Source organism: Mesocricetus auratus, unplaced genomic scaffold (assembly GCF_017639785.1).
Source record: "Mesocricetus auratus isolate SY011 unplaced genomic scaffold, BCM_Maur_2.0 Super-Scaffold_100004, whole genome shotgun sequence".
NCBI classification, from domain to species: Eukaryota; Metazoa; Chordata; class Mammalia; order Rodentia; family Cricetidae; genus Mesocricetus; species Mesocricetus auratus.
This window is the reverse complement of record NW_024429189.1, coordinates 27,798,694-27,824,898: the sequence shown is the minus strand read 5'-3', so window position 1 is coordinate 27,824,898 and position 26,205 is coordinate 27,798,694. Positions and strand designations below refer to the sequence as shown.

Genomic DNA, 26,205 nt, shown 5'->3' with positions numbered 1-26,205 from the left:
GATGTGTGAGTGGGTCTGTAATTGATCAATTGAGCTTTGATTCTCCTTGGAGTTTGACATAGAATTCACTCAGTCTGTTCTGGGAACATTTGTGAGAATCAAAGTCATGCTTTATCCTATATGAGTGTCGTAGACTGTGAGATAGAAGAGAACCCATGTTGTTGCCTTGCCTGAACACAGGTATCTGTGACTAAGCTCATTCTACATTTCAGTAAAGATATTTCAGTTGAAAATGTCATCAGAATCAAGCCCCATTTTATGGAGCTGCTGAATCTGAACATTGTTCACAAAAGGTAGTTACCTAGTGACCAGTGCAATGAAAGGAAATCAATTTGCTGGCAGAGCTCCTCCAGTCTTGCACACCACGACCCAGAGAATTCGCCTGCATTGACTTGATGTGCATGATATGAAAAATGATATGTTTTAAAAAGCTGCTTATAAAGCTAAGAATGACTGATTAACTCATGGCCACTGGTGGACTACCTTTTGCTCTTATGACCATGGTTCAAATTTTGGGCGGTGTGATCAATGGAGTCTGTAAAACCCTTGTTTAGGAGTTTTTTCTTCAACGTGCAGTGCTGGGGGACAAAGGAGCTAGGGACTGCTAGTCCATAGGCCAGTCTCGCCGGATGTCTGACTCTTCACTTGCATTGATCTTGACGTGGGCCATGTCCTTTCACCAGCAAGTGAGTGAAAGGGAAGCAGCATGTGCACAAACCAACACTGAAGGTTCTGGGACCACCTGACAAAGTCAGCTGCTCTCAGATTTTAAATTAAAAATTGAATTCTATTTATTCTCAGAAAGAAGTAGGCTGGGTGATTTTATCAGGCCCTCATGAAAAAAGGTGATTTTTAAAAGAAATAACTGTACAAACGTCAATAATTACTAAATATTGATCATGTTTCAGATAATGTTAAGTGAGCTGTGTATCTTTTGGGAGCAACATAGCAATTATTTACTATCATGGAAGTATAGTATTTAAAGTATATATCCCTAGTTTTGTCTTCTATCTAGGGTGCTTTCATAGTATTTCTTCATAAGTATGACCACAGAAAGCACTGAATATCTAACTAAGTATTAGCTATACATAGACCACCTTAAGTGTCATGTGAAGGGCCTTAAGTAAAGGTCCATGTTGTGAAGGTTTGCAAAGACCAAGACAAATGAAATAAGTCAACTATTAATAATGGGAGGGAGCACATTTAATTGTGGAAGTTAGACTCAAGTTGGATAGTTGGCATGGATATTCAGGAGACGGTGGCATGGCATTGCTCACTGTCTTCTTTGCAGTCACTACATTAGATTTCTAGAAGGGAAAGAAAGGATTTTTATTTTTTTATCTTTTTTATTTTCATTATTATTTTAATTCTAAATAGCTTGTTCCTTCTGCATAGGGGATATCTAGAGTCTGTCATTTCACTCAGGGCAGGGGCCAGGCACTCCCCTAAGAGTACAGGCTGAGAGAGCATCCCTCTTTGTGTTATGGACACACGAAGTTCATTTGTAAGCCAGGGATAAACACTGATCCACTGCTCAGGGATCCATAGGTTGCCCAGGCCTCCTCACTGACTCTCACACTCAGGGAGTCTGGATCAGTCCCATGCTGGCCTCCCAGCTGTCGGTCTGGGGTCCAAGAGCTCTCCCCTGTTCAGATCAGCTGTGTCTGCTGGTTTTACCAGCCCATTCTTTGCCAATTTGCTCATCGCTCCTTTCTCTCTGTCACTGGGTTCCTTGGGTTCAGTTCAGAGCTTAACTGTGGGTGTTTGCCTCTGCTTCCATCAGTCACTGGATAAAGGCTCCAGGATGGTTATGGACATCAAGCTCATTATCAGGAATGGACATTCGAGGTGGTCTCTCCACTATTGCTTAGCTTGTTAGTTGGTGTCATCCCTTTAGATCACTAGAGGTCACACTGGTGCCTGATCTGTCTTCTAACCTATGATTCCCTCTTCCCCCTATCCTACCCCCCCACCCAACCTTCCTGTTCCCCCATGACCTACTCTCTCTTCATCTTCTCCCCTCTCTTCTTCCCAGCTCCCACTCCCCCCACCCCTCGCCATGTTCCCCATCTATTCAGAAGATCTTGCCTGATTCCTCTTCTCTGGGGTACCATGCATATCTCTTAGGTCCTTTCCTGTTTCCCAGACGCTCTGTCAGTGGAAGTACAGACTGGCACTCTCCTGATCCATGTCTAAAATCCATATATGAGTGAGTACATACCATGTTTGTCTTTTTGTGACTGGGTTACCTTACTAAGGATGGTTTCTTCTAGTGCCATCCATTTACCTGCGAATTTCAAGATTCCATTGTTTTTTTCTGCTGAGTAATACTCCATTGTGTAAATTTACCACATTTTCTCTAACCACTCTTCAGTTGAGGGACATCTAGGTTGCTTCCAGGTTCTGGCTATTACAAACAATGCTGCTATGAACATAGTGGAGCAGGTGCCCTTGTTGTATGAATTTGCCCCTTTTGGATATATGCCTAAGAGTGGAATTGCTGGGTCTTGTGGTAGATTGATTCCCATTTTCCTGAGGAATCTCCATACTGATTTCCAAAGTGGCTGTATGAGTTGACATTCCCACCAGCAGTGGAGGAGTGTTCCCCTTTCACCACATCCTCTCCAGCATAAATTGTCTTCAGTGTTTTTGATTTTAGCCATTCTGACAGGAGTAAGATGGTATCTCAAAGTTGTTTTGATTTGCATTTCCCTGATGGCTAAGGATGTTGAGCACTTTCTTAAGTGTCTCTCAGCCATTTTGGCCTCCTCTATTGAGAATTCTCTGTTTAGTTCTGTACCCCACAGATCCTTTGGTGTTTTGGAGACTTGCTTCTTGAGTTTTTGTAAATTTTGGAGATCAGCCTTCTGTCAGATGTAGGGTTAGTGAATATCTTTTCCCGTTCTGTGGGCTGCCTTTTTGTCTTTTTGATTGTGTCCTTTGCCTTACAGAAGCTTTTTAGTTTCAGGAGGTCCCATTTGTTAATTGCCAATCTCAGAGTCTGTGACACTGGTGTTATGTTCAGGAAGTGGTCTCCTGTACCAACTTGTTGAAGAGTATCTCCAACTTTCTCTTCTAAGAGTTTCAGTGTGGTTGGATTTATGTTGATATCTTTGATCCATTTGGACTTAAGTTTTGTACAAGGCGATAAACTTGGATCTATCTGCAGTCTTCTACATACCAATATCCAGTTATGCCAGCACCATTTGTTGAAGATGCTTTCTTTTTTCCATTGTATATTTTTAGCTTCTTTGTCAAAAATAAAGTGTTAATAGGTGTATGGGTTAAAATCAGGGTTTTCAATTCGGTTCCATTGGTTTACCTGTCTATTTTTGTGCCAATACCAAGCTCTTTTCAGGACTATAGCTCTATAAAAGAGCTTGAAGTCAGGTATGGTGATGCCTCCTGAAGTTCCTTTATTGTACAGGGTTGTTTTGGCTATCCTGGGCCTTTTGTTTTTCCATATAAAGTTGATTATTGTTCTTCCCAGGTCTGTGAAGAATTGTGCTGGATTTTGATAGGGATTGCATTGAATCTGTAGACTGCTTTTAGCAAGATTGCCATTTTTATTATGTTGATCCTACCAATCCAAGAGCATGGGAGATCTTTCCATTTTCTGGTATCCTCTTTGATTTCTTTCTTTAAAGACTCAAAGTTCTTGATATACAGGTCTATCACTTCTTTGGTTAACATTATCCCCACATATTTGATGCTGTTTATGGCTACTGTAAAGGGTGATGTTTCTCTGATTTCTTTCTCTGCCACTTTATCATCTGTATATAATAGGGCCACTGATTTTTTTGAGTTAACCTTGTATCCTGCCACTTTGCTGAAGGCGTTTACCAGCTCTAGGAGTTCTCTTGCAGAGTTTTTCAGGTCACTTATTTAAACCATCATATCATCTGCAAATAGTGAAAGCTTGACTTCTTTTCCTTTTTGTATCCCCTTTATCTCCTTTTGCTGTCTTATTGCTCTAGCTAGAACTTCAAGTACAATATTGAAGAGCTATGGAGAGAGTGGACAGCCTTGTCTTGTTCCTGATTTTAGAGGAATTGCATTGAGTTTTTCTCCATTAGTTTGATGTTAACTGTTGGTTTACTGTATATTGCTTTTATTATGTTCAGGTATGTTCCTGTTATCCCTGATCTCTCCAAGACCTTTATCATGAAGGGGTGCTGGATTTTGTCAAAGCCTTTTTCAGCATCTAGTGAGATGATCATGTGGTTTTTCTTTCACAGTTTGTTTATATGGTGGATTACATTGATAGATTTTCTAATGTTGAACCACCCCTGCATTCCTGGGATGAAGCCTACTTGATCATGGTGGATGATTTTTCTGATGTGGTCTTGAATCCGGTTTGCTAGTATTTTATTGAGTATTTTTGCATCGATGTTCATGAGGGAAATTGGTGTATATTTCTTTTTCTTAGTTGTGTCTTTGTGTGGCTTGGGTATCAAGGTAATTATAACCTGGTAAAAAGAGTTTGGCAGTGAGCCTCCTGCTTCTATTGTGTGGAATACTTTGAGGAGTATTGGAATGAGCTCTTCTTTTAATTTTTGGTAGAATTCTGCACCGAAGCCATCTGGGCCTGGGCTTTTTTTTGTTTGGGAGACTTTTGATGACTGCTTCTATTTCATTAAGGGTTATAGGTCTATTGCTTATCTGTTCTTGATTTAGTTTTGGCAAGTGATATCTATCCAGGAAATTGTCCATTTCCTTTAAAATTTCAAATTTTGTGGAGTACAGATTTTCAAAGTATTCCCTGATGATTCTTTGGATTTCCTCAGTGTCCGTTGTTATGTCCCCCTTTTCATTTCTGATTTTGTTAATTAGCATGCTCTGTCTCTGTCTTTTGGTTAGTTTGGACAGAGGTTTGTCTGTTTTGTTGATTTTCTCAAAGAACCAACTCTTTGTTTCGTTGATTCTTCTCAATGTTTTCCTGGTTTCTACTTGATTGATTTCAGCCCTCAATTTGATTATTTCCTGGCATCTGCTCCTCCTGGGTGAGTTTGCTCCTTTTTTTTTCTAGAACATTCAGCTGTGCTATTAATTCTCTGATGTGACTGTTCTCCAGTTTCTTCATGTGGGCACTTAGTGCTATGAACTTTCCTCTCAGCACTGCTTTCAGAGTGTCCCATAAGTTTTGGTATGTTGTGTCTTCATTCTCATTGAATTCCAGGAAGTCGTTAATTTCTTTTTTTATTTCTTCCTTTACAGAGGGATGGTGCAATTGTGCATTGTTCAATTTCCATGAGTTTGTAGGGTTTCTGCGATTTGTGTTATTGTTGAATTCTAATTTTAATGCATGGTTGTCTGATAAGAAACAGGGGGTTATTCTGATTTTTTTGTATCTGTGGAGATTTGCTATGTTTCCTATTATGTGGTCAATTTTAGAGAAGGTTCCATGTGTTGCCAGGAAGAAGGTATATCCCTTTGTGTTTGGGTGGAATGTTCTATAGATGTCTGTTAAACCCAGTTGGGCCGTAACTTCTATTAGTTCTTTTGTTTCTTTGTTAAGTTTCTGTCTGGAGGTCCTGTCTAGCAGTGAGAGCGGAGTGTTGAAGTCTCCTACTATTACTGTGTGAGATTTTATGTGCGATTTGAGCTTTAGTAATGTTTCTTTCATGAATGTAGGTGCCTTTGTATTTGGGGCATAGATGTTCAAAATTGAGACTTCATCTTGATTGACTTTTCCTTTGATGAATATCAAATGTCCTTCTTCATCTTGTTAGATTGATTTTAATTTGAAGTTTAGTTTGTTAGATATTAGGATTGCTACACCTGCTTGTTTCTTGGGTCCGTTTGATTGGAAATTCTTTTCCCAGCCCTTTACTCTGAGGTAACGTCTGTCTTTGATGTTGAAATGTGTTTCTTGTATGCAGCAGAAGGATGGGTTCTGTCTTTGTATCCATTCTGCTAGTCTGTGTCTTTTTATAGGCAAGTTGAGGCCATTGACATTGAGGGATATTAATGACCATTGATTGAATATTCTTATTTGTGCTTGATTTATTGGTAATGGAGTTATTGTGTGTAGGCTCTCCTCCCTTTTTCTTTTGGTGTTTGGTAAAGTGGGATTGTCTATTGCTCATGTCTTTGTGAGTGTAGTTATCTTCGTTGGGTCTAGGTTTTCCTTCTAGCACTTTCTGTAGAGCTGGATTCATGGATACATATTGTTTAAATCATGGAACATTTTGTTTTTTCCATCTATGGTAATTGAAAGCTTTGCTGGATATAGTAGTCTGGGCTGGTATCCTTGTTCCCTTAGCATTTGTAGGACATCTGTCCAGGATCTTCTTGCTTTCATAGTTCCCATTGAGAAGTCAGGTGTAATTCAGATAGGTCTGCCTTTATATGTTACTTGGCCTTTTTCTTTAGCTGCTCTTAATATTTTCTCTTTATTCTGTAGGTTTGATGTTTTCATTATTATATGGTGAGGTGACTACTTTTTCTGGTCCAGCCTATTTGGTGTTCTGTAAGATTCTTGTATTTTCATAGGCATATCCTTCTTTAGGTTAGGAAAGTTTTCTTCTATGATTTTGTTGAATATGTTTTCTGTACCTTTGAGCTGTATTTCTTCACCTTCTTCTATACCTATTATTCTCAGGTTTGGCTTCTTCACAGTGTCCCATATTTCTTGGATATTTTGTGTTAGGGATTTGTTTGTTTTGAGATTTTCTTTGGTTGATGATTGTATATCTTCTAATGAGTCTTCAACACCTGAGATTCTCTCTTCTCTTTTATTCTATTGGTGATGCTTGCATCTGTAGTTCCTGATCGTTTACCCAGCTTTCCTATTTCTAGCATCCCCTCATTCTGTGTTTTCTTTATTGTTTCTATTTCAGCTTTCAATCCTTCAACTATTTGAGTTGTTTCCTTCATTTGTTTGGTTGTTTTTTCTTGGTACTCTTTAGATTCTTTGAGAGATGTGTTTATTTCTTGAATTTTTTTCTCCAATTTCATGGATTTTTTTTTGTCTATTTCTTTAAGGGATTTCCTCCTTTCCTCTTTGAGGGTCTCTATCATCATCCTCTGCTTCGCCTATGTAGTGCTTTTAAGGTCTTGCTGGCATTGGTTCTCTAGATTCTGGTGGAGTCATGTTGGTCTTTCTATTGCTCAGTGTCCTCTTATTCTGTCTTCTTCCCGTCTCTTCTTCCAGTGGGTGCAGGTGGGTCTTTCTGTCTCCACTGGTCTCCTTCCTTCCTGAAGCTGAAGATGTGGACACTGACACTGAAGCTGAAGCTGCAGCTGGGATCACTGGAGGTTGGGGCCAGGAAGGGCTGATGTCTTTCCTGAAGCTGGGATTGCAGGAGGTTGGGGCCTGGGAGTGCTGAAGTCTTTCCTGTGTGGGCGCGTCTTCTGGATGCCAGGAGCTGCCTCCAGAAGATCAAGGGGATGGGTGTTGGGCAGAGGATGGGGAGTATCCCCTCCCGGAGACCCAAGCTCACCTGAAGCTGGGATCGCTGGAGGTTGGGGCCTGGAAGGGCTGAAGTCTTTCCTGTGTGGGCGGGTCTTCTGGATGCCAGTGTGGGCCCCTGGAAGATCGAGGGGATAGGTGTTGGGTGAGGGATGGGGAGTGTCACCCCGGAGACCCAAGCTCCAAGAGAGGATTTTTAAAAGGTGAGAAAGAAAGACTTGCTGAACTTTTAGGGATGACATTTGGCTTCAAAACACCAAAGAAAGTGAACAAACAAACACAGAAAGAGTAATGGATGGAATGATTGACAACTGTGGTGGCCAAGGTGATGGCAGGACGAAATACAGTCTAAAGCAAGAAGGCACCATGGAGGTCAAGGAGAACTTCAGAGACATTAGTTGCAATATCCTTCCCACATCTTATTAACAAGCTCTAATGTATACCTAGGAGCATTAAGGAATTAGATGCCTAAAAGATGTCCATACGCCTAGTCCATATGGGGGTCCAGTTGCATTCCACTAAGCTGCCTGCAGGGTCTTACTCTATTGTCTTGCATGATGATGAGAGGCATATAGGAAATGGAAGACCAATATCTTGTATGTGTGGAGTTGTGGCAACCTTACTGTATTTCTGATTTTCTGAGATTTTCTTTGAACCCTTAGAAACTGTATAGTACCAAGGTATCTGGTTTATTTCAGTTATTTCCTTCTTATAACTTTTTTTTATTTAGGGAATATTTTTAAGATACATAGATTAATGTAATATATTTTTACCCATCACCTATCAGTGAAAATTCTAATTTAATATGCTTTACGTTGTGTCACATTTTCAAAACAAGCCATTACAGTGTTGAAGTCATTTCTTAAGTCCTTAGTCAGCATCTTCCTTACTTGTTTCTGCCATACCAGAACGATACATAGCTGTTAAAACATTTTAACGTGTAGGCTGTGATTTATTCTTTTTTCACAAGACTATTATGCCGCACCATTCTCTACCACTCTTTTCCCCACCCCAGCTTGTATTTTAAATTAGTTCTGTGTTAACAGTATAGAGTAGAGCTGATTTGTGTTTTTAATTGGTTGTTAGTATTCCATAGTAGATACAGCTGCCAATTTCTCTATTTTGCTTAGTGGCTTCAGCTCAGCCTGTAAAGATTTGCTGTTTTGCCTGATATATAGTTGTAGCAACCATACAGATATCTTTTGACCTAACCAGAGCTTTCTCTAGGAGCTTCTAGGAGGGAAATGATTACGTTGTAGGATCAATGTATTTTTTTAAAGATTTATTTATTTACTATGTATAGTATTACCAAATTGCATTATAGATGGTTATAATCCACCATGTGGTTGCTGGGAATTGAACTCAGGACCTCTGGAAGAATAGCCAGTACTCTTTTTTCCCCAATATATGTTTTTATTTAAATTAGAAACGTGAATGTTTCACATGTCAGTCCCAGCTCCCTCTCCCATCCCTCCTCCCTTGTCTCTCCACCAGTCCCCCAGCTCCCCACCAAATCCTCACATCATTCCTCAGGGAGGGTGAGATCCTCCTTGGGGGTATTCCATGAATGTAGTGCCAGGGAGAAGGTCACAGAATAACCAGTACTCTTAGCCTCTGAGTCATCTCTCCAGTCCCAAGATCCATATATTTTGATTTTATATGATTTCTAACTTTATATGGTTATTATAATTAATTTTTTGAATTCTGCCAATCTGATAACTATGAAAAGCACCTCATTAGTGTTTTAATTTGTATTCCCATGGGTGCTTCTGAGACTGAACATCTTATGTTCACTGGAAAGTTTTCTCTTTTATTTGTACTTCTTATCTATCTTTCTATTCGCTTATTTATTAATCTATAGCTGGGGCTTATAATTACAGGATGCTACATCTTAATCAGCTCTTGGAGTTGCAGGTGCTTTGTTCCTCTGGTCATTTGCCTTTAATATTGCCTGAAGTTTCTACAGTTTCACAGACATTTTAAATGACTAAAGAAGGAAGGTGTTTGGGTTTCCTTTATGAACTGCACGTTCCTTTCTGAGCCGAGACACCACCTCTGAAGACAGCTCTTATTTTTGCCTCTGCTGAGAACCGTATACATTTCAGAACCAGCTTCTGTGTTATTGACGGGACCTGGGATACCATGCTGTGAGCCTATGTGAATGTCAGCGTTCTCATGAATGACACTAGCTTAGCATTCTGCAGTGACCCCTTCGATCCTCTCGAGCCACTTCCCTAAGAGTGATCATGGTGTGATAATACCTGCTCCATGTCTAGCCAAGTCCTGTGCTATTTGTTGCTCTTTCCAGCTCCTAGAAAGGTGAAAGGCCAGTTGTGAGCTACTCAGACCCTTCTTAGGATCTGGTCTTCCTCTGACTTCAGTTGTGTCTCTATCATCTGACTTAGGAGCCCATCTTTCTATTCAACCCTGGGCAGTGCCTGTGTGAATATGCTGCATGTATGCGTGTGTGCGTGCATGTGTGCGTGTGTGTGTGCGTGTGTGTGTGTGTGTGTGTGTGTGTGATATTTTGTTCAGCATTTCTACATATTGAAGGTTGGCAAGTTCCATTATCAACAGACACTGATCAAAAGTTCTGGCTACCTTTATTAATTGCAAACTTACATTCTCTTTGTCTTACCTATTTTATATGTTAGAAGCAAACTTTGTTTTTCCAGAGCATTATAGCAGCTTGGCAGATAATCCTGCACAGGTGATAATCCTGCAAACATGCCCCTGACTGAGACATGCTGCTCTCTTAGCCCTGCTGTTTCCCTTCCATTCTCCCACCTGCAGCTTCGCCCCTGACTCTCTTTACTTAGAAAGAGGCAGCAGAGGAGACAGAGAAGCTCTGCCATGCATAAGACCTCACTGGAGGATGTCGGGACAAGATACCCTCTTCTTCCTGGTGCTTCCTCCCTGCAATTTATCTTTCAGGGCTCATTTGCTAAGATAATGTTTTAGTTTGTGTCTAGTCTAAAGTTCACTATTATAAATGCCCAGAACCTTAGATTGCCTTTTCTCCATGGCTTAAAATTCCAGTTGAATAGAATATTCATACTTTTTATGGTTTCATCTCAAGAGTCAAGGAAGATGTTGATTACCTGAGATTAACTAAATTGTCATCTGATAGATAATTTTCATAGTTCTATGACTGAGCATAGGACTATTGTATAAACAAAATTATTGTGCTAGCTGGGCACAATATGTAATATGTAATATTGGTCTCTGCACCACCCCTTTCACTGTATGTGGCTCTAAGGATGGTGTGAAAATATCATTAGAGTTCATTGTTGTGGGATGCCAAGTCTAGGGTTCCATGGGCTCCAAAACAAAAGTAGTTCCAACCTTTCTCCTAGGATGGAGATTGTGATTAAGGCTCATATACTAGAGACATAATGTTAATCCCAAAGATAGAAGAAGAAAGAAAAGTAACTCAAATCATCACAGCCAGATTAATGAAAGCAAACTTTAAAATTACATGTCTTTACTATAAAATGACTCTCAAGCCTAACATGGAAGGAAGCAGACTGGTTATTCAATATGTCTTCCCTGGTGTAGTGTTTTGCAGTTCTCTGAAAACTTTTAGTCAACTCCTAACACAGCACTGTAAGCAACTGAATTGGGAGGCATTACTATGGAAATCAGGGTGCCACCAGTGGGCCTACAAACTTCAGTTTTAGCTCAAAGGTATATTAGGGAGGGATCTGCCATTTTGTGAATTCTCAGGTTTATGTGACATCAATTCAGTAAATGCCCAAAGTCACATCTTCAATGGTATGTTGGCACTTGAATGTTCTGGCAAAGACCCAGAATTACATGCACACAACCACAGGGGAGGAGACAGTGTAAAACCAAAGGGCATAGGCTATCTAGCAGTATCAGTGAAAATAGAGTGAAGGTTCAATGGCTGGGACAGTTCTTTTGCTCAGAAGATTCCAGAAGCTGCATTCTCCCCAGAGAATTTATAGTTCACGTCAAAGCTGTTCTCCCAGTGTGGGACTTTGTGGGTTCATAGGAGAGAATAGTTGCATAAAAATGTTAAAATCTCTTTTAGGTACTATATAACTTGACAGTGTACTATCAAGTTTTTAGATACTAATCTAAAAAGCTGTGGGTGGAGAAGAAAAGGTAGACACAGAATACTGATAAAGCCTAAGCTCTTTAGATGTGAACCCTGCTTCTTTAGAACCATTAGGATTTAGAGAAGCCAGCAAGTACATCAGGGCAAGCCCACTTGAAAGATGTCCCCTGAGATCACTCCCCAACCTACTTACTATATGCCCTTCCTCACCAGAAGTGGAAATAACATGGCGTTTCCTCCCATTCTTAGCTTAGCTCAGAGAGCACAGATGACTGTGAAACAGAGCCATCATCAGAATGACCCAATCATAGGAACCCTGTAGAGAAGAGGGCTGCCTGGTTGCCCAGGGTGGCTAGAGATTTGAAGGGTAAGAAGGGCACAACTGCCATTGACAGCCAAGAGACTGAGGGAGCCATCAGGCAGGGAGCACGGGTAGCCTTGCAGAACCAAACCAGTGAAGCAATGCAAAGCTCTAAGTCACAGTTCTGTCACCATAAGGAACTCCATTCTGTCAAAAACAAGAATGAGGTTGGGAGCAAGTTTTCCCAAATTAAGAATTCAGTTTTGCCCAAACCTTGGATTTCAGAATTATAAGTTCAAAAACAGAGAACCCAGCTATACTGTGTGAGACTTCTGAATTACAGAATTCTGAACTAATAAGAGAGTCTTGTTTCACACAGCCAAATCTGTGGAAAATTTTAAAACAGTAATTGAAAAACAAAACACTAAAGGGGGTTTTGGTATCTGGAACACCAAGCATGAAGAAGTGGGTTTGGAATGGGAAAAGCCAAAAGAATCTCAAGGACATCATTTTGAGGTTGATTAATATAAGAAAGACTAGATTACCTTCGACAAGCAATTAGTATAATTAGCAGAGGTTAAAGATATGGCTGATGAGGGCATATAGCAAATGTGAGCAGTATTGGAAACAGGAGAAAGGCCGGCTGCCATTAGGAGATGCTAGAACTTGGGGATCCTGAAGAAATACAGAAAAGGTATTCCTTCATAGATCTGAGAATTTGCCAAAATGTTGAAGGTGCTACCTACATTCTTTTTGCTGCTTATAGCTAAAGGGAGGAGATAGATTTTGAGGAGCTCTTCAACAAAAATAATGCAGGCTTGATGGCTAGGAAAACTCAATCAGTTAAGAGACTCCCTCTTGATGGACAGCAGTGATAGTGGACTAGATCTATGATTATATAATCCTTTACTGAAGCCTTCAAAAGAGCAAAAGGTCAGCATTTAAAAGCCCTTCCCTTGGATCTTTTGAAACTAGAAAGACTTGGGAGGTGGTATCTCTCAGCCACCTCCACAGACCAAAACAATGAGAGGATTATCTAAGAAGACTGTATGTGTGTGTGGCTTTTGGCTAATACCTGGGAATCCTGTGAAACACACATAGGGTCTTGAGACAATGTGTGGAATAGGGCAGCATGCAAAGAGGCTACCACATGCCCAGAATTCTGCTGGGGAGAAGCAGGATGACAAGGTGTCTTAGCTGTCACCCCATGCTACCATTTATAAAAAGGGGGTGGGGATGACTCAGAGTGTGGAATCCTGATCATGGAGGGCTGAATTAAACAATGTAGATATTAGAAGCTAAGGTTGGTACCTAAAGGCACATGACATCCCAAATACTTCCTTCCAGGCTCAGGAGGAGCTAAGATTCCTTAAATCTCCCTTTTTGGGGACAGGCTGGAGTGGGGGCTGCAGTCAGAGAAAGACAAAGTACATCCTGAAGACAAGTGGCAATTTAAGACTAAGTTGTACTCATGTCTTCCTTTTGACCTTGAACCATTTGGGGTGGGGCAGAGGAATGAGTTCAAGCTACCAAAGCAAGCCCATGGCTATAACTCTATGGTACATTAGCAATTTCATTGAGAAAGGAACCCAAACCTATATAGATTCAAAGTTACTGAAGTGGGTCTAAGGAGATTCAATTCCAAATGAAGATGAGATGAGCCATTGTGGAAAGAGAAATCAACAAACTGCAAACTGGGTAGCGAGTGTGAAGGGCCCCAAACTCAATGAGCCCGTTAGAAGTGGGGGTAAGTATGTTGAGAACATAGGCATTTTTCCTTTGTTCGGATCTAGCCATAGTTCAGAGGTATCACTTGCTAATTGTGTGACCACGGAGAAAATTGTTTTTAATCTCCTGAGTTTTATAGTTTGTATCTATTTTTATAATATTGAAAAGGTTGATACAAAATATGGGAAGCAGCTAGCACATGAATGGAACTGTGAAAGAGCTCTATAAATAATACAGTAATTACTGATATTAATATTGCTGTATGTCCCGCGCTACCAGCCAGCAAGAACGACGCAGAACACTCGGATCCTTCTGCAGTAAAGCTTTAATGCATCTTGAGAGATAGATGATCAGCTTCTTAGAGGGAGACCCCAAGCTAAGAAACCCAGCCCCTTATATAAGCCTAGGAGCTCCGAGTGAGATGTGTAGAGCCGGGATTGGTGGTTTGCACATCACCCCAGATGACGTCACGGGAGAGGCACAGTTTAAACGGTTAACTCCAACTGACAGCGACAGTTAACTCCAACTGACAGCGACAGTTAACTCTAACTGACAGCGACAGTTAACTCCAACTGACAGCGACAGTTAACTCCAACTGACAGTGGATGTCAGCGCCATCTTCTAACGGCAATAGCGATAGCGAGGGCGGCTCCTCACAGCTGTAGCCGACTGGTAAAGTAGAAGTTAGCTAGAAACATACCATAGCATCAAATCAGACATTTCAAATAGGAATAAGCCAATAATACCTAGAGGCAATATTAGTAACCCAGGCTCAGAAACCAGGCTCACGGGCACAGTCCTTTTTATGTCTTCCTGGTTGTTCTTAGCTGGTGAGAGAGTTCCCCTCACAGGGGCATTGTTTGATCAACACTGGAGGCTGCACAACTGGTTTTCAGTACCAGTAAGATGAAGCATTCGAATCAGAACACAGAGCATGCAGCTAGCTGTAGTGATTCACTCTAAGCTGCAGGACCATTGATTCACTAGTGCATCCCCTGGGTCTAGGTGGCAATAAACTGCAAAATACGGACTCATTAGCACACAGTTCTAAAAGATAAAATGTACACCATTTCTCATAAGCTTTATGACTTGTTGGTTTTATTGTAAATTACACACATAAGCCTTCTGCTGTGTGTTCTGTTTTGAAATCTCAAGGACTCTTTTTAAGGAAGTAGGGTGTCTCAAAGTAGTACCTTTAGTCTTTCATTGAGCACTAACATCACTGCCCTCCCTCAGGTGGGAGTGCGTTGGGCTGTGTTTGCTTCCTCTCCTCTTATCTGCTTTCTAGATAGGGTGGTGACATGGGCTCCTAGTCAGAGGGCGGAATCCCGGTGGCCCAGATGGGTTGATTCTCCATCTGTTCACTTATTATGCACCAAGTACCTTTCAGTGTGATGTATCTTTCACCCCTGTTCTTCAGGTGGCCAAATTCATCCCTTTGTAAGAGGATGCTCCAACATAAATCGTCCCACTTCTGAGAAGTTTTAAAAAAGTTTTTAAAAGACTGTGTTTGCCCGCCCTGCCACAAAGTTACTATTCAATTCTTGCTATGCCAATAGAGGCTCTCAGTAGCTATTCAGTATTATCAGGATGATACAGTGTTAATCAAGAAAAGCAAAAAGAACTACAAAATGGGGTGAATTATATTGAATTTGAAATTAGTTAACTTGAATATGATCACACACAACAAATACGTTTCTCATATATATATATATGTTCATAGTGATAGATACAACAATATCTATACACATGTATTTCTAGTGTAGCTTTAAGAATAACTCCTGGCCCCTTCAAGGAGTACTGATGATTTCTGAGTTCAGGGTGTTAGGAGGTGCCTTTGTTCTCAACAATGGCTACACTGCCTCCTCTTTTATTTATTGGCCTTGTATCATCAAGTCATGCCATGGGTTTCTGTGTCCTCCTTCCCTGGACCTCTGTTGGTCTGATTGCTTCCCAGTGCAAATGCCCCCATGTTAGCAGCATTATTAGTTTAGCTGGAGTTGATCAAAGTTCAGGTCTTGAAATAAACTTTTTGCCCTGGCTGACTGCAGTCGGGCTCAGCAGCTCTCTTCCTATTAATCTTCCTCTTTTAGTTTAGGCCCCTAATTGCTATCGCATGCATGTGTGCACCGCAGGAACTGCGGGATATGGAACTGTCCTCTGCAATTTCCTTCAAATGCCTGTGACTGATTGCCTCTCATCCCTACCAAGTGCTCTGAAGTTGAGGAAGGAGGGGAATGACGATTACAAGGCTTTGGGGAGTGGGAAAAAGAACCCTTTGAAATCACAGTGTTGCTTGGAAAACAGACCTTCAGAATCGGTGCTGCCCATCCGGGTCAGGGTTCTCTGTTTCCTCTGGATCCTTTCCCATTATGACTGACACTCTCCCCAACCTGTGTAACATAGAGATCAAGGCTACTTTTGAGGAGGGAGGGAAAGATATCTAACTGGTTTGCAGTTACAATAAAATGATATAAAATGAAAATACCATCAATTTATGTAATATTTCACTTGTGCTAGCTGAAACAGACACAGAAGCACTATGGTGACTTTCAGGTGATTAAAACTGGCTTTCAGCACCTTTTATGTTTTCAAAAAACAGACACTACAGTGTGAGCATAGCCATAGCCTCTGGGGACCTTGGAAACATGTCATTGATTCCCTCCAAACACAAAACTTGACCTCAGTCTCATGAGTGATTCTTTACAAATGAACCATCTGCACTAAAACCAAGTCCTGCTGGAGCTGAAGAACTGATGAGCTAATGAGCTGAGGAGCTAATGAGATGAGATGAGGAGCTGAGGAGATGAGATGAGGAGATGAGGAGATGAGATGAGGAGATGAGATGAGGAGCTGAGGAGATGAGATGAGGAGCTGAGGAGATGAGATGAGGAGATGAGATGAGGAGATGAGGAGATGAGATGAGGAGATGAGGAGATGGGATGAGGATCTGAGGAGCTGAGGAGATGAGGAGATGATGAGACTAGGAGATGAGGAGCTGAGCTGAGGAGCTGAGCAGATGATCCGAGGAGATGAGATGAGGAGATGAGGAGATGAGATGAGGAGTTGAGGAGATGAGATGAGAAGATGAGGAGATGATGAGCTGAGGAGCTGAGGAGCTGAGGAAATGAGCTGAGGAGATGAGGAGATGAGGAGATAAGATGAGGAGTTGAGGAGATGAGGAGATGAGGAGATGATGAGGAGATGAGCTGAGGAGATGAGGAGATGAGAAGATGGAGAGATGAGGACCAGCCTCTATAACTATTCCCATTGACTATTCTCCTATCCTCTCAGCTGATAACTCCAAGGTGTGGAGTTTGAGGGAGTGTTTTATTTATTCTTCTTCTTTAAAAATTAGTTTTGTTTGTGTGTATGTGTGCATGGTGGGGGAGAGGGAGAAAGAAAGAGAATGTCACCCATAAAGGCCTGAAGACAGCAGCAGATCCCCTAGAGCTAGAGTTATAGGTGGTTGTGAGCTGCCTAGCATGGTGCTGAGAACTGAACTGAGATCTTCTGCAAGACCAGTATGTACGCTTAGCCACCAGCCCACTTCTCCAGGTCCTTTTTTATTATCCTTTTTAATTTTAGAATTTGATAAAGTAGCCAGAATATCAGAGTAAAAGAAACATAATGGATAAATTGTCACTTAACAGTGGTTAGATAAGAAGATAGTAAATATTTTATGCAGAAAGAACTCAAAATTAATCTGGGATTCCAACTTTCTCTTATGAAAATTTAGTATCTGCCCTCTAGGTAGTATTTGATGGGTAAAGAAGTTAATGTTGAGCCAGACATTTAATTAACTGAAAGGAATAAATCAAGAATCACCTAACGTAAAAATGTTCCCAGTGTTCTTTGGTTTGTCATTAAAATTAAAAAATGAACCTAAGTAAGCTGATCAAGTGAACCTAGTCTGCCTTGTTTACATGAGAATGAATGATTGGAAATCAGTCCACAAGTGACAGGCATTGTAGGATGACAACCCAGAGATGGCGAATGGTGAGCTTACCGGCTTGTTTTCAACTTTCCTTTATGAATACTTCAGGGTTTCAGAGATGCTTCATTGTGTAACAGCACTTGTTATGCAAGCATGAGGACCCAAGTTTGAATCTCTGACTCACACACTCAAAGTTAAGCATGGCTGTGTGTACCTGTAGCTCCAGCAGAATTTGCAGCAGATGTTTAGAGCGAGTTACCAGCAGTTGGGGGCCAACTGATGCGGGTACTGAGAACCAAACTTAAGCAACAAGCTGTCTTAACCACTGAACCATCTCTACAGACCCTACAGCTTCTTTCTAAGAAGAATAAACATGATGGAATGGTGAGAATACACACACACACACACACACACACACATATATATGTATACACACACACAATAATATATATATAATTTCCAGAGACAGGGTTTCTCTGTGTAGCCCTGACTATCCTGGAACTCACTCTGAGGACCAGGATGACCTCAGACTCGGAGATCTGCCTCTACCTTTTGAGTGGTGGGATTAAAGGTGTGTGCCACCACCACCCAGCAAGGGACCTTGCTGTCTTTTGTGATGATAAAATTTTAAGAAAAAGTCATATAAAAATGCTAGGATGATAAAGAGCCCAATATATTTATTTTTTGGGTTTTTTTTCACAAGATTTTCCTGTTAGCAACTTTAGAAAGAGAAATTTAAGACTTAACTTCAGGTGCCATGCTTGGCTATATTTTCTGCTATATAAGTCTTGATTATTCATAATGATGTGATATAATTTATGAACAGTTTGCGGTGTTCAGGGAAGTATCTGTGTTCATTTAATCTTCTTAACAACTCTGAGGGACAGATAATCATGTGATCCTCACTTTTTAACTGAATATAGAAGTTACAGTTTCCCTAAAGTCACAGAGCTGTAAAGTAGTATGACAAGGATTTGGCCCTAGACAAGTTTGTCCTGGTTTATTATTTAAATGCTGCTGTACTGTCTGTGCTGTTCTCATATGATTGCTAATTGTTATTAATTTTGAGATGAATCCAATTTGAGAAACCTCAGTTTCAAGAAACCTCAATATCAAAGTCTTTTCTACCCTGTTCACACAGATCTGTGTAGCAGATAGGAAATAGGTAATAGTAAAACACTTATTTGTACTTATTCACTGCAGTATAGTTGCTTTTATGTTTTAAAGGTGCCCAAAACTGACAATGCCTGTTTATATTCCTAATAGTTAGATTTTTCTGAGTTAATGAGGTACTGTAATTAAATGCTCCATAAGAAACCAAATAATCATGATAAGATTGTGTTACAAGGTGATTTTAAAAACACACCATTTTCATTTCCTCTTTGGGGTTAAGGAAGATGAATAAACTTGCCCTGTATGCCCTTTTGTTTTCAACATATTGACATTATTTTCACAAGAGAGTCTCCACAGATTTCTAAGATCAAATCTATCAACCCATCAGAGTCCATACCCATGACTCTGCCACCCGTCTTTTCCTAATGCTGAAATGTCCAAGGCCACTCCTACTATTTGCGATTGAATCTCATCTCATCACCTTTCCTACCCAATCTTTTCCCCAGTCTTTGTCCCACCCCTCCATCTTCCAGATCCTTTCTAAACGCATGCCGTAGTGTCTTCCATCTAACAAACCCTCCTTCCTGGTACCTACCCTCTTCAGTCAATACCAGTATTCTGTAGCCTGAACTCAGTGTCCAGCTTTTCCCTCCAATTCTCTTCTTTTTCCCCCAATTTTCTTCTTAAATTCCATCCAATTCCCTTCTTAAAGTTTATGTTAATTTTCTTCAACACATAAAAACACACAGATTTATATTAGATTGTGTGATATTTTGATACATGTGTACATTGTATGGTGCTTAAATCAAAGTAAGTGTATCTATGTCCTGTAACAGTTATCTTTTTTTATGGTGAAGCATTTTTAAAAAATACGTAGTAAGTAAGTATTGTCTGCAGTCAGCTCTACTGTGTGGCAGTACACAAGAATTTCTTATGCCACTCTAGCTGTGGTTGAGCACTCTCTGGTTACCTCCATGTCCTATGTACCCCAGCCTGTAGTAACCACTGTTGTCACAACTTCTGTGAGATCAACATTTTCACTTCCACATGGGTAAGAGCATGTGCTGCTTGACTTCCTGCCCTGGCTTGTGTAATTTAATGATGACCTAGAGATTCATGGTTAACAAGAGTCCTTTGTTGGGGAAGTCCTGTTATTTGCCTGTTATTTGTCAATAAAGTACTGTTGAGCCTATAAGAATCTAGATAGGTGGGGCTAGGAGTCCAGGAGGATTCTGGGAAGGAGAAACACAGAGAGTCAACATGTAACGCCATGGGGGTAGGAAGCCTGGAACTATTCTCCGGTAAGAAACATACTTAGATTAACAATTATGGGGTAATTACTTAAGTCAGAGCTAGCTAGTAAGAAACAAGCAAGGCCAACAGCTTCATAATTAATATAGCCTCCTGTGTGTTTATTTGGGACTGATGCGGATCTGGAACCAGGCGGGCGAGAAGGCTCCTCTCAAGGAAATCTTCTCTTAACAGTCCTTATTTCTTAACTGTTCATAAACTGATGGGCACTTGGGTTGTTTCCATTTCTTCACTGATTTAATAGTGCTTAGTTAAACATGTAAGTTAGGATGTCTCGTCAACATACTACTGAATTTTCTTTGGCTATATCCCCAATATTAGGATTGATGGATTATGGGTGGTTCTTTGTTAATTCTTTTTTTTAATCATTTTTTATTTTAATTTTAAATAGCTTGTTTTACATGTCAATCCCAGTTCCCTCTCCCTCCGCTCCTCCCGCACTCCCCTTCCCCCCCACCCTCCCACCCTATTGCCAAATCCTTCCACATAGGGGATATCAGAGTCTGTCATTTTACTCTGGGTAGGGTCCAGGCACTCCCCTAAGAGTCTAGGCTGAGAGAGCATCCCTCTTTGTGCTATAGGCACACGGAGACTGTTTGTATACCAGGGATAGACACTGATCCACAGCTCAGGGCCCCATAGGTTGCCCAGGCCTTCTCGCTGACACTCACATTTGATCGAATACAGATCAGGCACCAGAGCGACCTCGAGTGATCTAAAGGGATAACACCAATTGGCAAGTTAAGCAATAGTGGAGAGACCACCTCGAATGCCCATTCCTGATAATGAACTTGATGTCTATAACCATCCGAGAGCCTTCATCCTGTGACTGATGGAAGCAGAGGCAAACACACAATTAATCACTGAACTGAACCCAAGGAACCCAGTGACAGAGAGAGAGGAGTGATGAGCAAATTGGCAAAGAATGGGCTGGCAAAACCAGCAGAGACAGCTGATCTGAACAGGGGAGAGCTCTTGGACCCCAGACTGACAGTGGAGAGGCCAGCATGGGACTGATCTGGTTCTTTGTTAATTCTTAAAAGACTCTCCATACTCTCCTGCCTGCTCACCAAGTGTGCACATGTTTGCGGGGTATTAGCCCAACCGTGGGAGGCTGAGCTGGATCCGAGGAAGGGTGAGTGTGCTGCTCACCCATTTCCCAACCTCCCAAGATCCCAGAGACAATCGGATGCAACAGGGAGTCTAGTCAAGCAGGAACTCGTTTATTGCCCCACATCAAGCATCTTTTAAGGCAAAAAAACCGCAGAGCGGGAAAACAGTCAGCCAATGATTTTAAAGATCAGCCTATCGTGGGCTTAGGTGCCCTATGCTTTACCTAGTGAACACAAGCTGTTCATGCAGTGACCTCATCTGGTTTCGTCTTGGCAGCCAATCACCCTTTTTTTTGTAAACATCTCAGGACTCACCATCCTGACTTCCCCTCAGCTCTTTACCCGTGTGCTCTTGAACTGTTGCAGCCTTTGACTTCAGCAATAATGCATTTGCCAAGATTGTGCTTGTTCCACTGACTAATCCCAGTGGTCAGTTCTTAACTTCTCATCTTCCTGGAACTACCATGACAGAACTGATTAGAGCCTTGTCTTTGGAAAATGATGTGATTTACTTCTAGGAGTCATTGAACACAATGGTACTTTATTCTCAGTAAACTTGGGTGAGTCTTCCTCATTCTTCCATTTCCTAAACTTCACATTGCGTTGGGGGCTAGTGGTCTAAGTTTGTGTATTATATAGTTGACATCAACTAACTTAATATAACTTCACATCATTTATATGCTGAGTAGTATGGATTAATAGTTCTTTTGAAGTCGATACTTACATACTCAACTATCTCAAATCTGAATGCCAAATCTGTGGTTCTCTTTCCCTCCAGAAATAACCCCATCTTTTCCTTCCTGTTCTCAACACACATGGAATCTGCTTTAACAGTGCTCAGCCCAACAGTCTTGGAGTTGTTGATTTGTATTTTCTCTTCCTACATTCTGATATAGATAGAAGCTCTGTCTTTTAAATTAATTAGAAGCATTGTGTTAGCCTCCTGGTCTCCCAGTTGGCTCCTCTACTTCGTTTGTTCCTATCTCAATGTCCCAACTCCACATTCTTTTATACAAAGCAGCCATGCTGATCTTTGTAAAACTCACTTGTGATTGTATCATTCTCCTGCCAAAAATACACCAGTGGAGTTCCCATTCCTTTGAAATAAAATCCAAAGTCTACCAGTCTCAAAGATCCTGCCTGAACTTCCTCCCTACAGTGCCCCAGCGTGTGCTGGATCTCATATCCCACCCCTTCCCATCTGCATCTGCTCCAGCTGTAACTATCTGCTTCCTCCTCCATGAGCATCCTAGCATCTGTCTCCCCGCCTTTTGCACTGGTGTGTCCCTGTGCCTAGAACCCTCTTCCTCCTCCTCCAAGATGTCTGCACAACATACTTCTCAGTTCAGCGAAGAACCAAACAAACTTCATGTTGGTAAAGACATCCTTCATGACTCCCTTTCCCATCGTTATCTATCAACCTGCCCTAGTTTTCCCTCAGCATTTATCACCCCTGGCATTTATATTTTAATACTACCTTCACTTATTTTTCTAGAATGCACACTCATAAGAAATGGGATTTTTTTTTCATTTCTTTATCTCCAGTGCATGGTGCCAGGAACTCACGGGATATGGGTTGAGTGAGTATGTTTGCTGCATTCACTCCATACAGCCACTTAGCTGTACATAGCATATGCCTTGATGTTGAAGTTGAGAGGAAGCCATGACAGCCCCAGAGGCCCCAGTACATTGGACACATTATATAGGTGGTATGGGATTTCGCCCTTCCAGTTGTAAACTGAAGTGTTCCAATTAAATGTTCACAAAAGTCACCTGAGCTCTAAGAAGTCATGATTGAATGACTCTGAGGCCTGATTCCGTTTTAATCTCCCTGGCACTTCAGGTCTTGAAATACAACATCCTTAGTATATGAACTCCCTTCCTAATGAATAGTGAAAAGAGAGAAATTAAACAAGATTATAGGCAAATTCATTTCAGCAATGTCAACATACGACATGATCATTATGTAATATTGCCCATCCAGAAAACAGACATTTTTCCTAAAGAAGCCATGACAGTTATTTTTAAATCCACCTGGCATTTCAATTAAGAGTGAGATAACTTATGTGTTTACCCCAGAACGCTTTCTTGGCTCGTCCTATTATATGGACATAGGATATATCACAACAGAAAGCAGCTTATTGCCAATTTGCATGGGAAGCTCTGCTATGAAGGAGTGCTCACACATGTGACCAAAGCAAGCACTGCCTAAAATCTTACTTTTGCATGCATGTAGGTACCAACTGCTTCTAAAAACATATAGTCAAAGAAATGAACATCTCCGCCCTTCATTCAGTGACTCTTGGGGTTTCTTGTGTCCTGCTTGGCCTCTGGTTTCTGGCTGCATTTAGCAGAAGTGTAAGACGGGAGACTGGAATGAAGCAGGATGGTGACACCCCCTTCTCCTCCCAACTTCTTGCCCTGTTGGGTTGTGCTTGGCAATCATTCTGTCTACCAAAGGTGTCTGCTCCTGTCTGCCGCCCCTCCCACCGTGCTGTCTCTGGTCTATGGGCGGCAGAGCAGCTCAGCGCTGCTCACCTCATCACTGCACCGTCTCTCCTTGTTCCCTTCAACTTTCCCTCTGGCGCACCTGTTTCAGTTTACCCTTTTTTTGTGCCATGTGTTATTAGTAAGAATCCCTGATATAAGAAATCAGTAAGAGAATAAGAGAAAAGAAGTTAAAGCACAGGAAACTAAATGGATAGCAAACTAAAAGTAAAGAGAAATTTTGTGATTGAACCCAGTTTTAAAAAAAGAGCACTTAGTTCCCATTTGCTTCTTATGGACATCATACAAATATACCAGGAGTTTGAACATATATTGAAAGGAAGAATGACCTATCCTATAGGCAGCATTTTTAATAAAAGTTTTGTATGAGTCCTTTTTAAAGTCTATGACATAAAATTAAATCATGATTCCATGAAATGTTTCTAAAGAACATGAACATGATGTCATATGCAAGGTGGCAGAAAGGGATAGTGCTATTCAACTATAGACAAGATCAATACTTTATATATTATCTTGTCATTGGTCTTGATACAAGAAGATAGTTTGAAAATTTCAGGATGGAATAATAGCCACAATACTTGGATGAACTTCCTAAATATGCACTTTCTTTGCCTAAATTTAAAAAGCAAATTTTTATAATTACAAAGTATTTTATGTCTGTTGTAAAAATATGGACAACCGTACAAAATACTATGAAAACACCCAAACCTGCAACATTCCCCAAAGTAAGTTTTTTAGCAGTAATGGCCTTAAACATTTCTACATACATAAATGTATTATTTCAAAGATTATTTTCCCCTACTTGTCAATATCTGTGTATTTCTGCCTTTTCCTTTGTAGGATTTTTATTGCTTGTACAGGGTTTCATTAAATAGTTCTTTGATAATCTAACAATTTGGGATATTTCCCTTGTTGCCATTCTTTTCATTCTTTTAAGACTGTAATGAACATACAATATATAGACCTTTATCCAGTTCCATGCTTGTTATACTTTAAAAGATCATTTCTTAGTAATTAAGGTCTCTGCAAGTTTTCTTGTTACTAAAAAATTTTGTAATTATTTATGTGCGTGTATACATACCTGCACACATGTATTCCATAGCACAGATGTATAGGTCACATGCATTCTGTGTCACACATGTACACGTCAGATGCATGACAATTTATGGGAATTGGTTTGCTCTTTCCATCATGTGAAACTGAGGTCATCAGAATAGGTGGGAATTACCCTTATCAACTGAGCCATCTTGTTGGTCCTGTTTCTGTATTGATATCTCATACCATTATTCAGGAGAAAATGTATGGTAGTTTCTTCTCTTGCTAGCCAGGGATGAATGTGTTTATCAGTTTGTAGCTCAGTGTCTGAAGTAGTTAAGTTTAAGGCAAGGGAACTTATCAGAAATATGAGTGATTTAAATTCTGACCTGAAAGAGATCCATGAAGTTCAAATAACCAGGTAGTATAGTTGTAAAATTGACTTCCTCTTTTGTACACCAAAGATTTGGCTTTGATTTCCTGCTCATGTGGAGAGTTTTGCACGATGAATGCCTTGAAAATTAATCACTGAAACCCCTTTAAAATTTAAATTTCATTTTAGTAGGGTGTGTATGTATGTGTTTGTGTGTGAGCCTGTACCTGGGTGAACACAGGTGCCTGGGGAATCCAGAAGAGGATGTCAGATGCCCTGGCACCAGAGTTACAGGTGGGCACAAGCTACTTGGCATGAACACTGGCAAGTACACTGGGATCCTCTGTTGAGAGCAGCAAGCATTCTTAACTGTTGGGCCATCCATCTCACCAACCCGATGTTAGTTTTTTACATCCAGAAATTTTTGCCAGTCCTGGATCGAATCACACAGATGTGGTTAAAAGTACAAAGTATAGGAGAGATAACATTGACTGAAAGATTTTGAAATGAAGAGTAGCTAAGTGTTCATCTCTAGCATAAAATAGCTTGATTCAGCTCTCCCAAGCAACTTGACTCAGAGAAGCATCAAGTATGCATAGTCTTGTGTTTAAATGCCATGTCCCATGGCATTATAAATCGGTTCAGTGATTGGTAAGGGCCTGTATCAAGCTCAATTACAAGATACTGTATAATGCATTAATCTTGTCTATAATTGTATCCCTTGCAGCTATATTGGAATTTATATGAGCAAAACCCAGAACAGCATTTTCTTCAGTGTTTCCTGACTGCATTGTATTTCAGTGCATTAGTTTAGCAGATGAGTGTTTATGCTGTGGACTATTACTTTAATTGTGTGAAGGTGCATTGCATTTGTTTTTTGCTACTTTTACTTAATGATGCAAAGCTGTGTTCATTTGTTTGCCCTGCATTTGTTTAATTATGTAAGGATGTGTTTCATTTGTTTCACCTTGCCTGCCTAAGGCACCTGAATGGTCTAATGAAACGACGAATGGCCAATAGGTAGGCAGGAGAGGGTTAGGCGGGGCAGAGAGAATAAGTAGGAGGAGAAATTTAGGCTCCATAGAGAAGGAGGAGAGAACTAGGGAAAAAAATAGAGGGAGATGCCTGTGGCCAGAAGCCAGGCAGCCACCAGTCAGCCAGACATGAGAAGCAGTGAAAATAGGACATACAAAAGGAAGGAAGGAAAGAAAGAAAGAAGGAAAGAAAGGAAGGAGGAACGAAAGAAAGAAAGAAAGAAAGAAAGAAAGAAAGGAAGGAAGGAAGGAAGGAAG

General features: G+C 40.7%; 1 protein-coding gene across 13 annotated transcripts in view; it reads left to right on the top strand.

Annotated features, from left to right (window-relative positions):
* Nucleotides 1-26,205, top strand: part of Ccdc148 (coiled-coil domain containing 148) — a 261,051-nt gene that overhangs the window by 163,463 nt on the left and 71,383 nt on the right. The window lies entirely within an intron of this gene.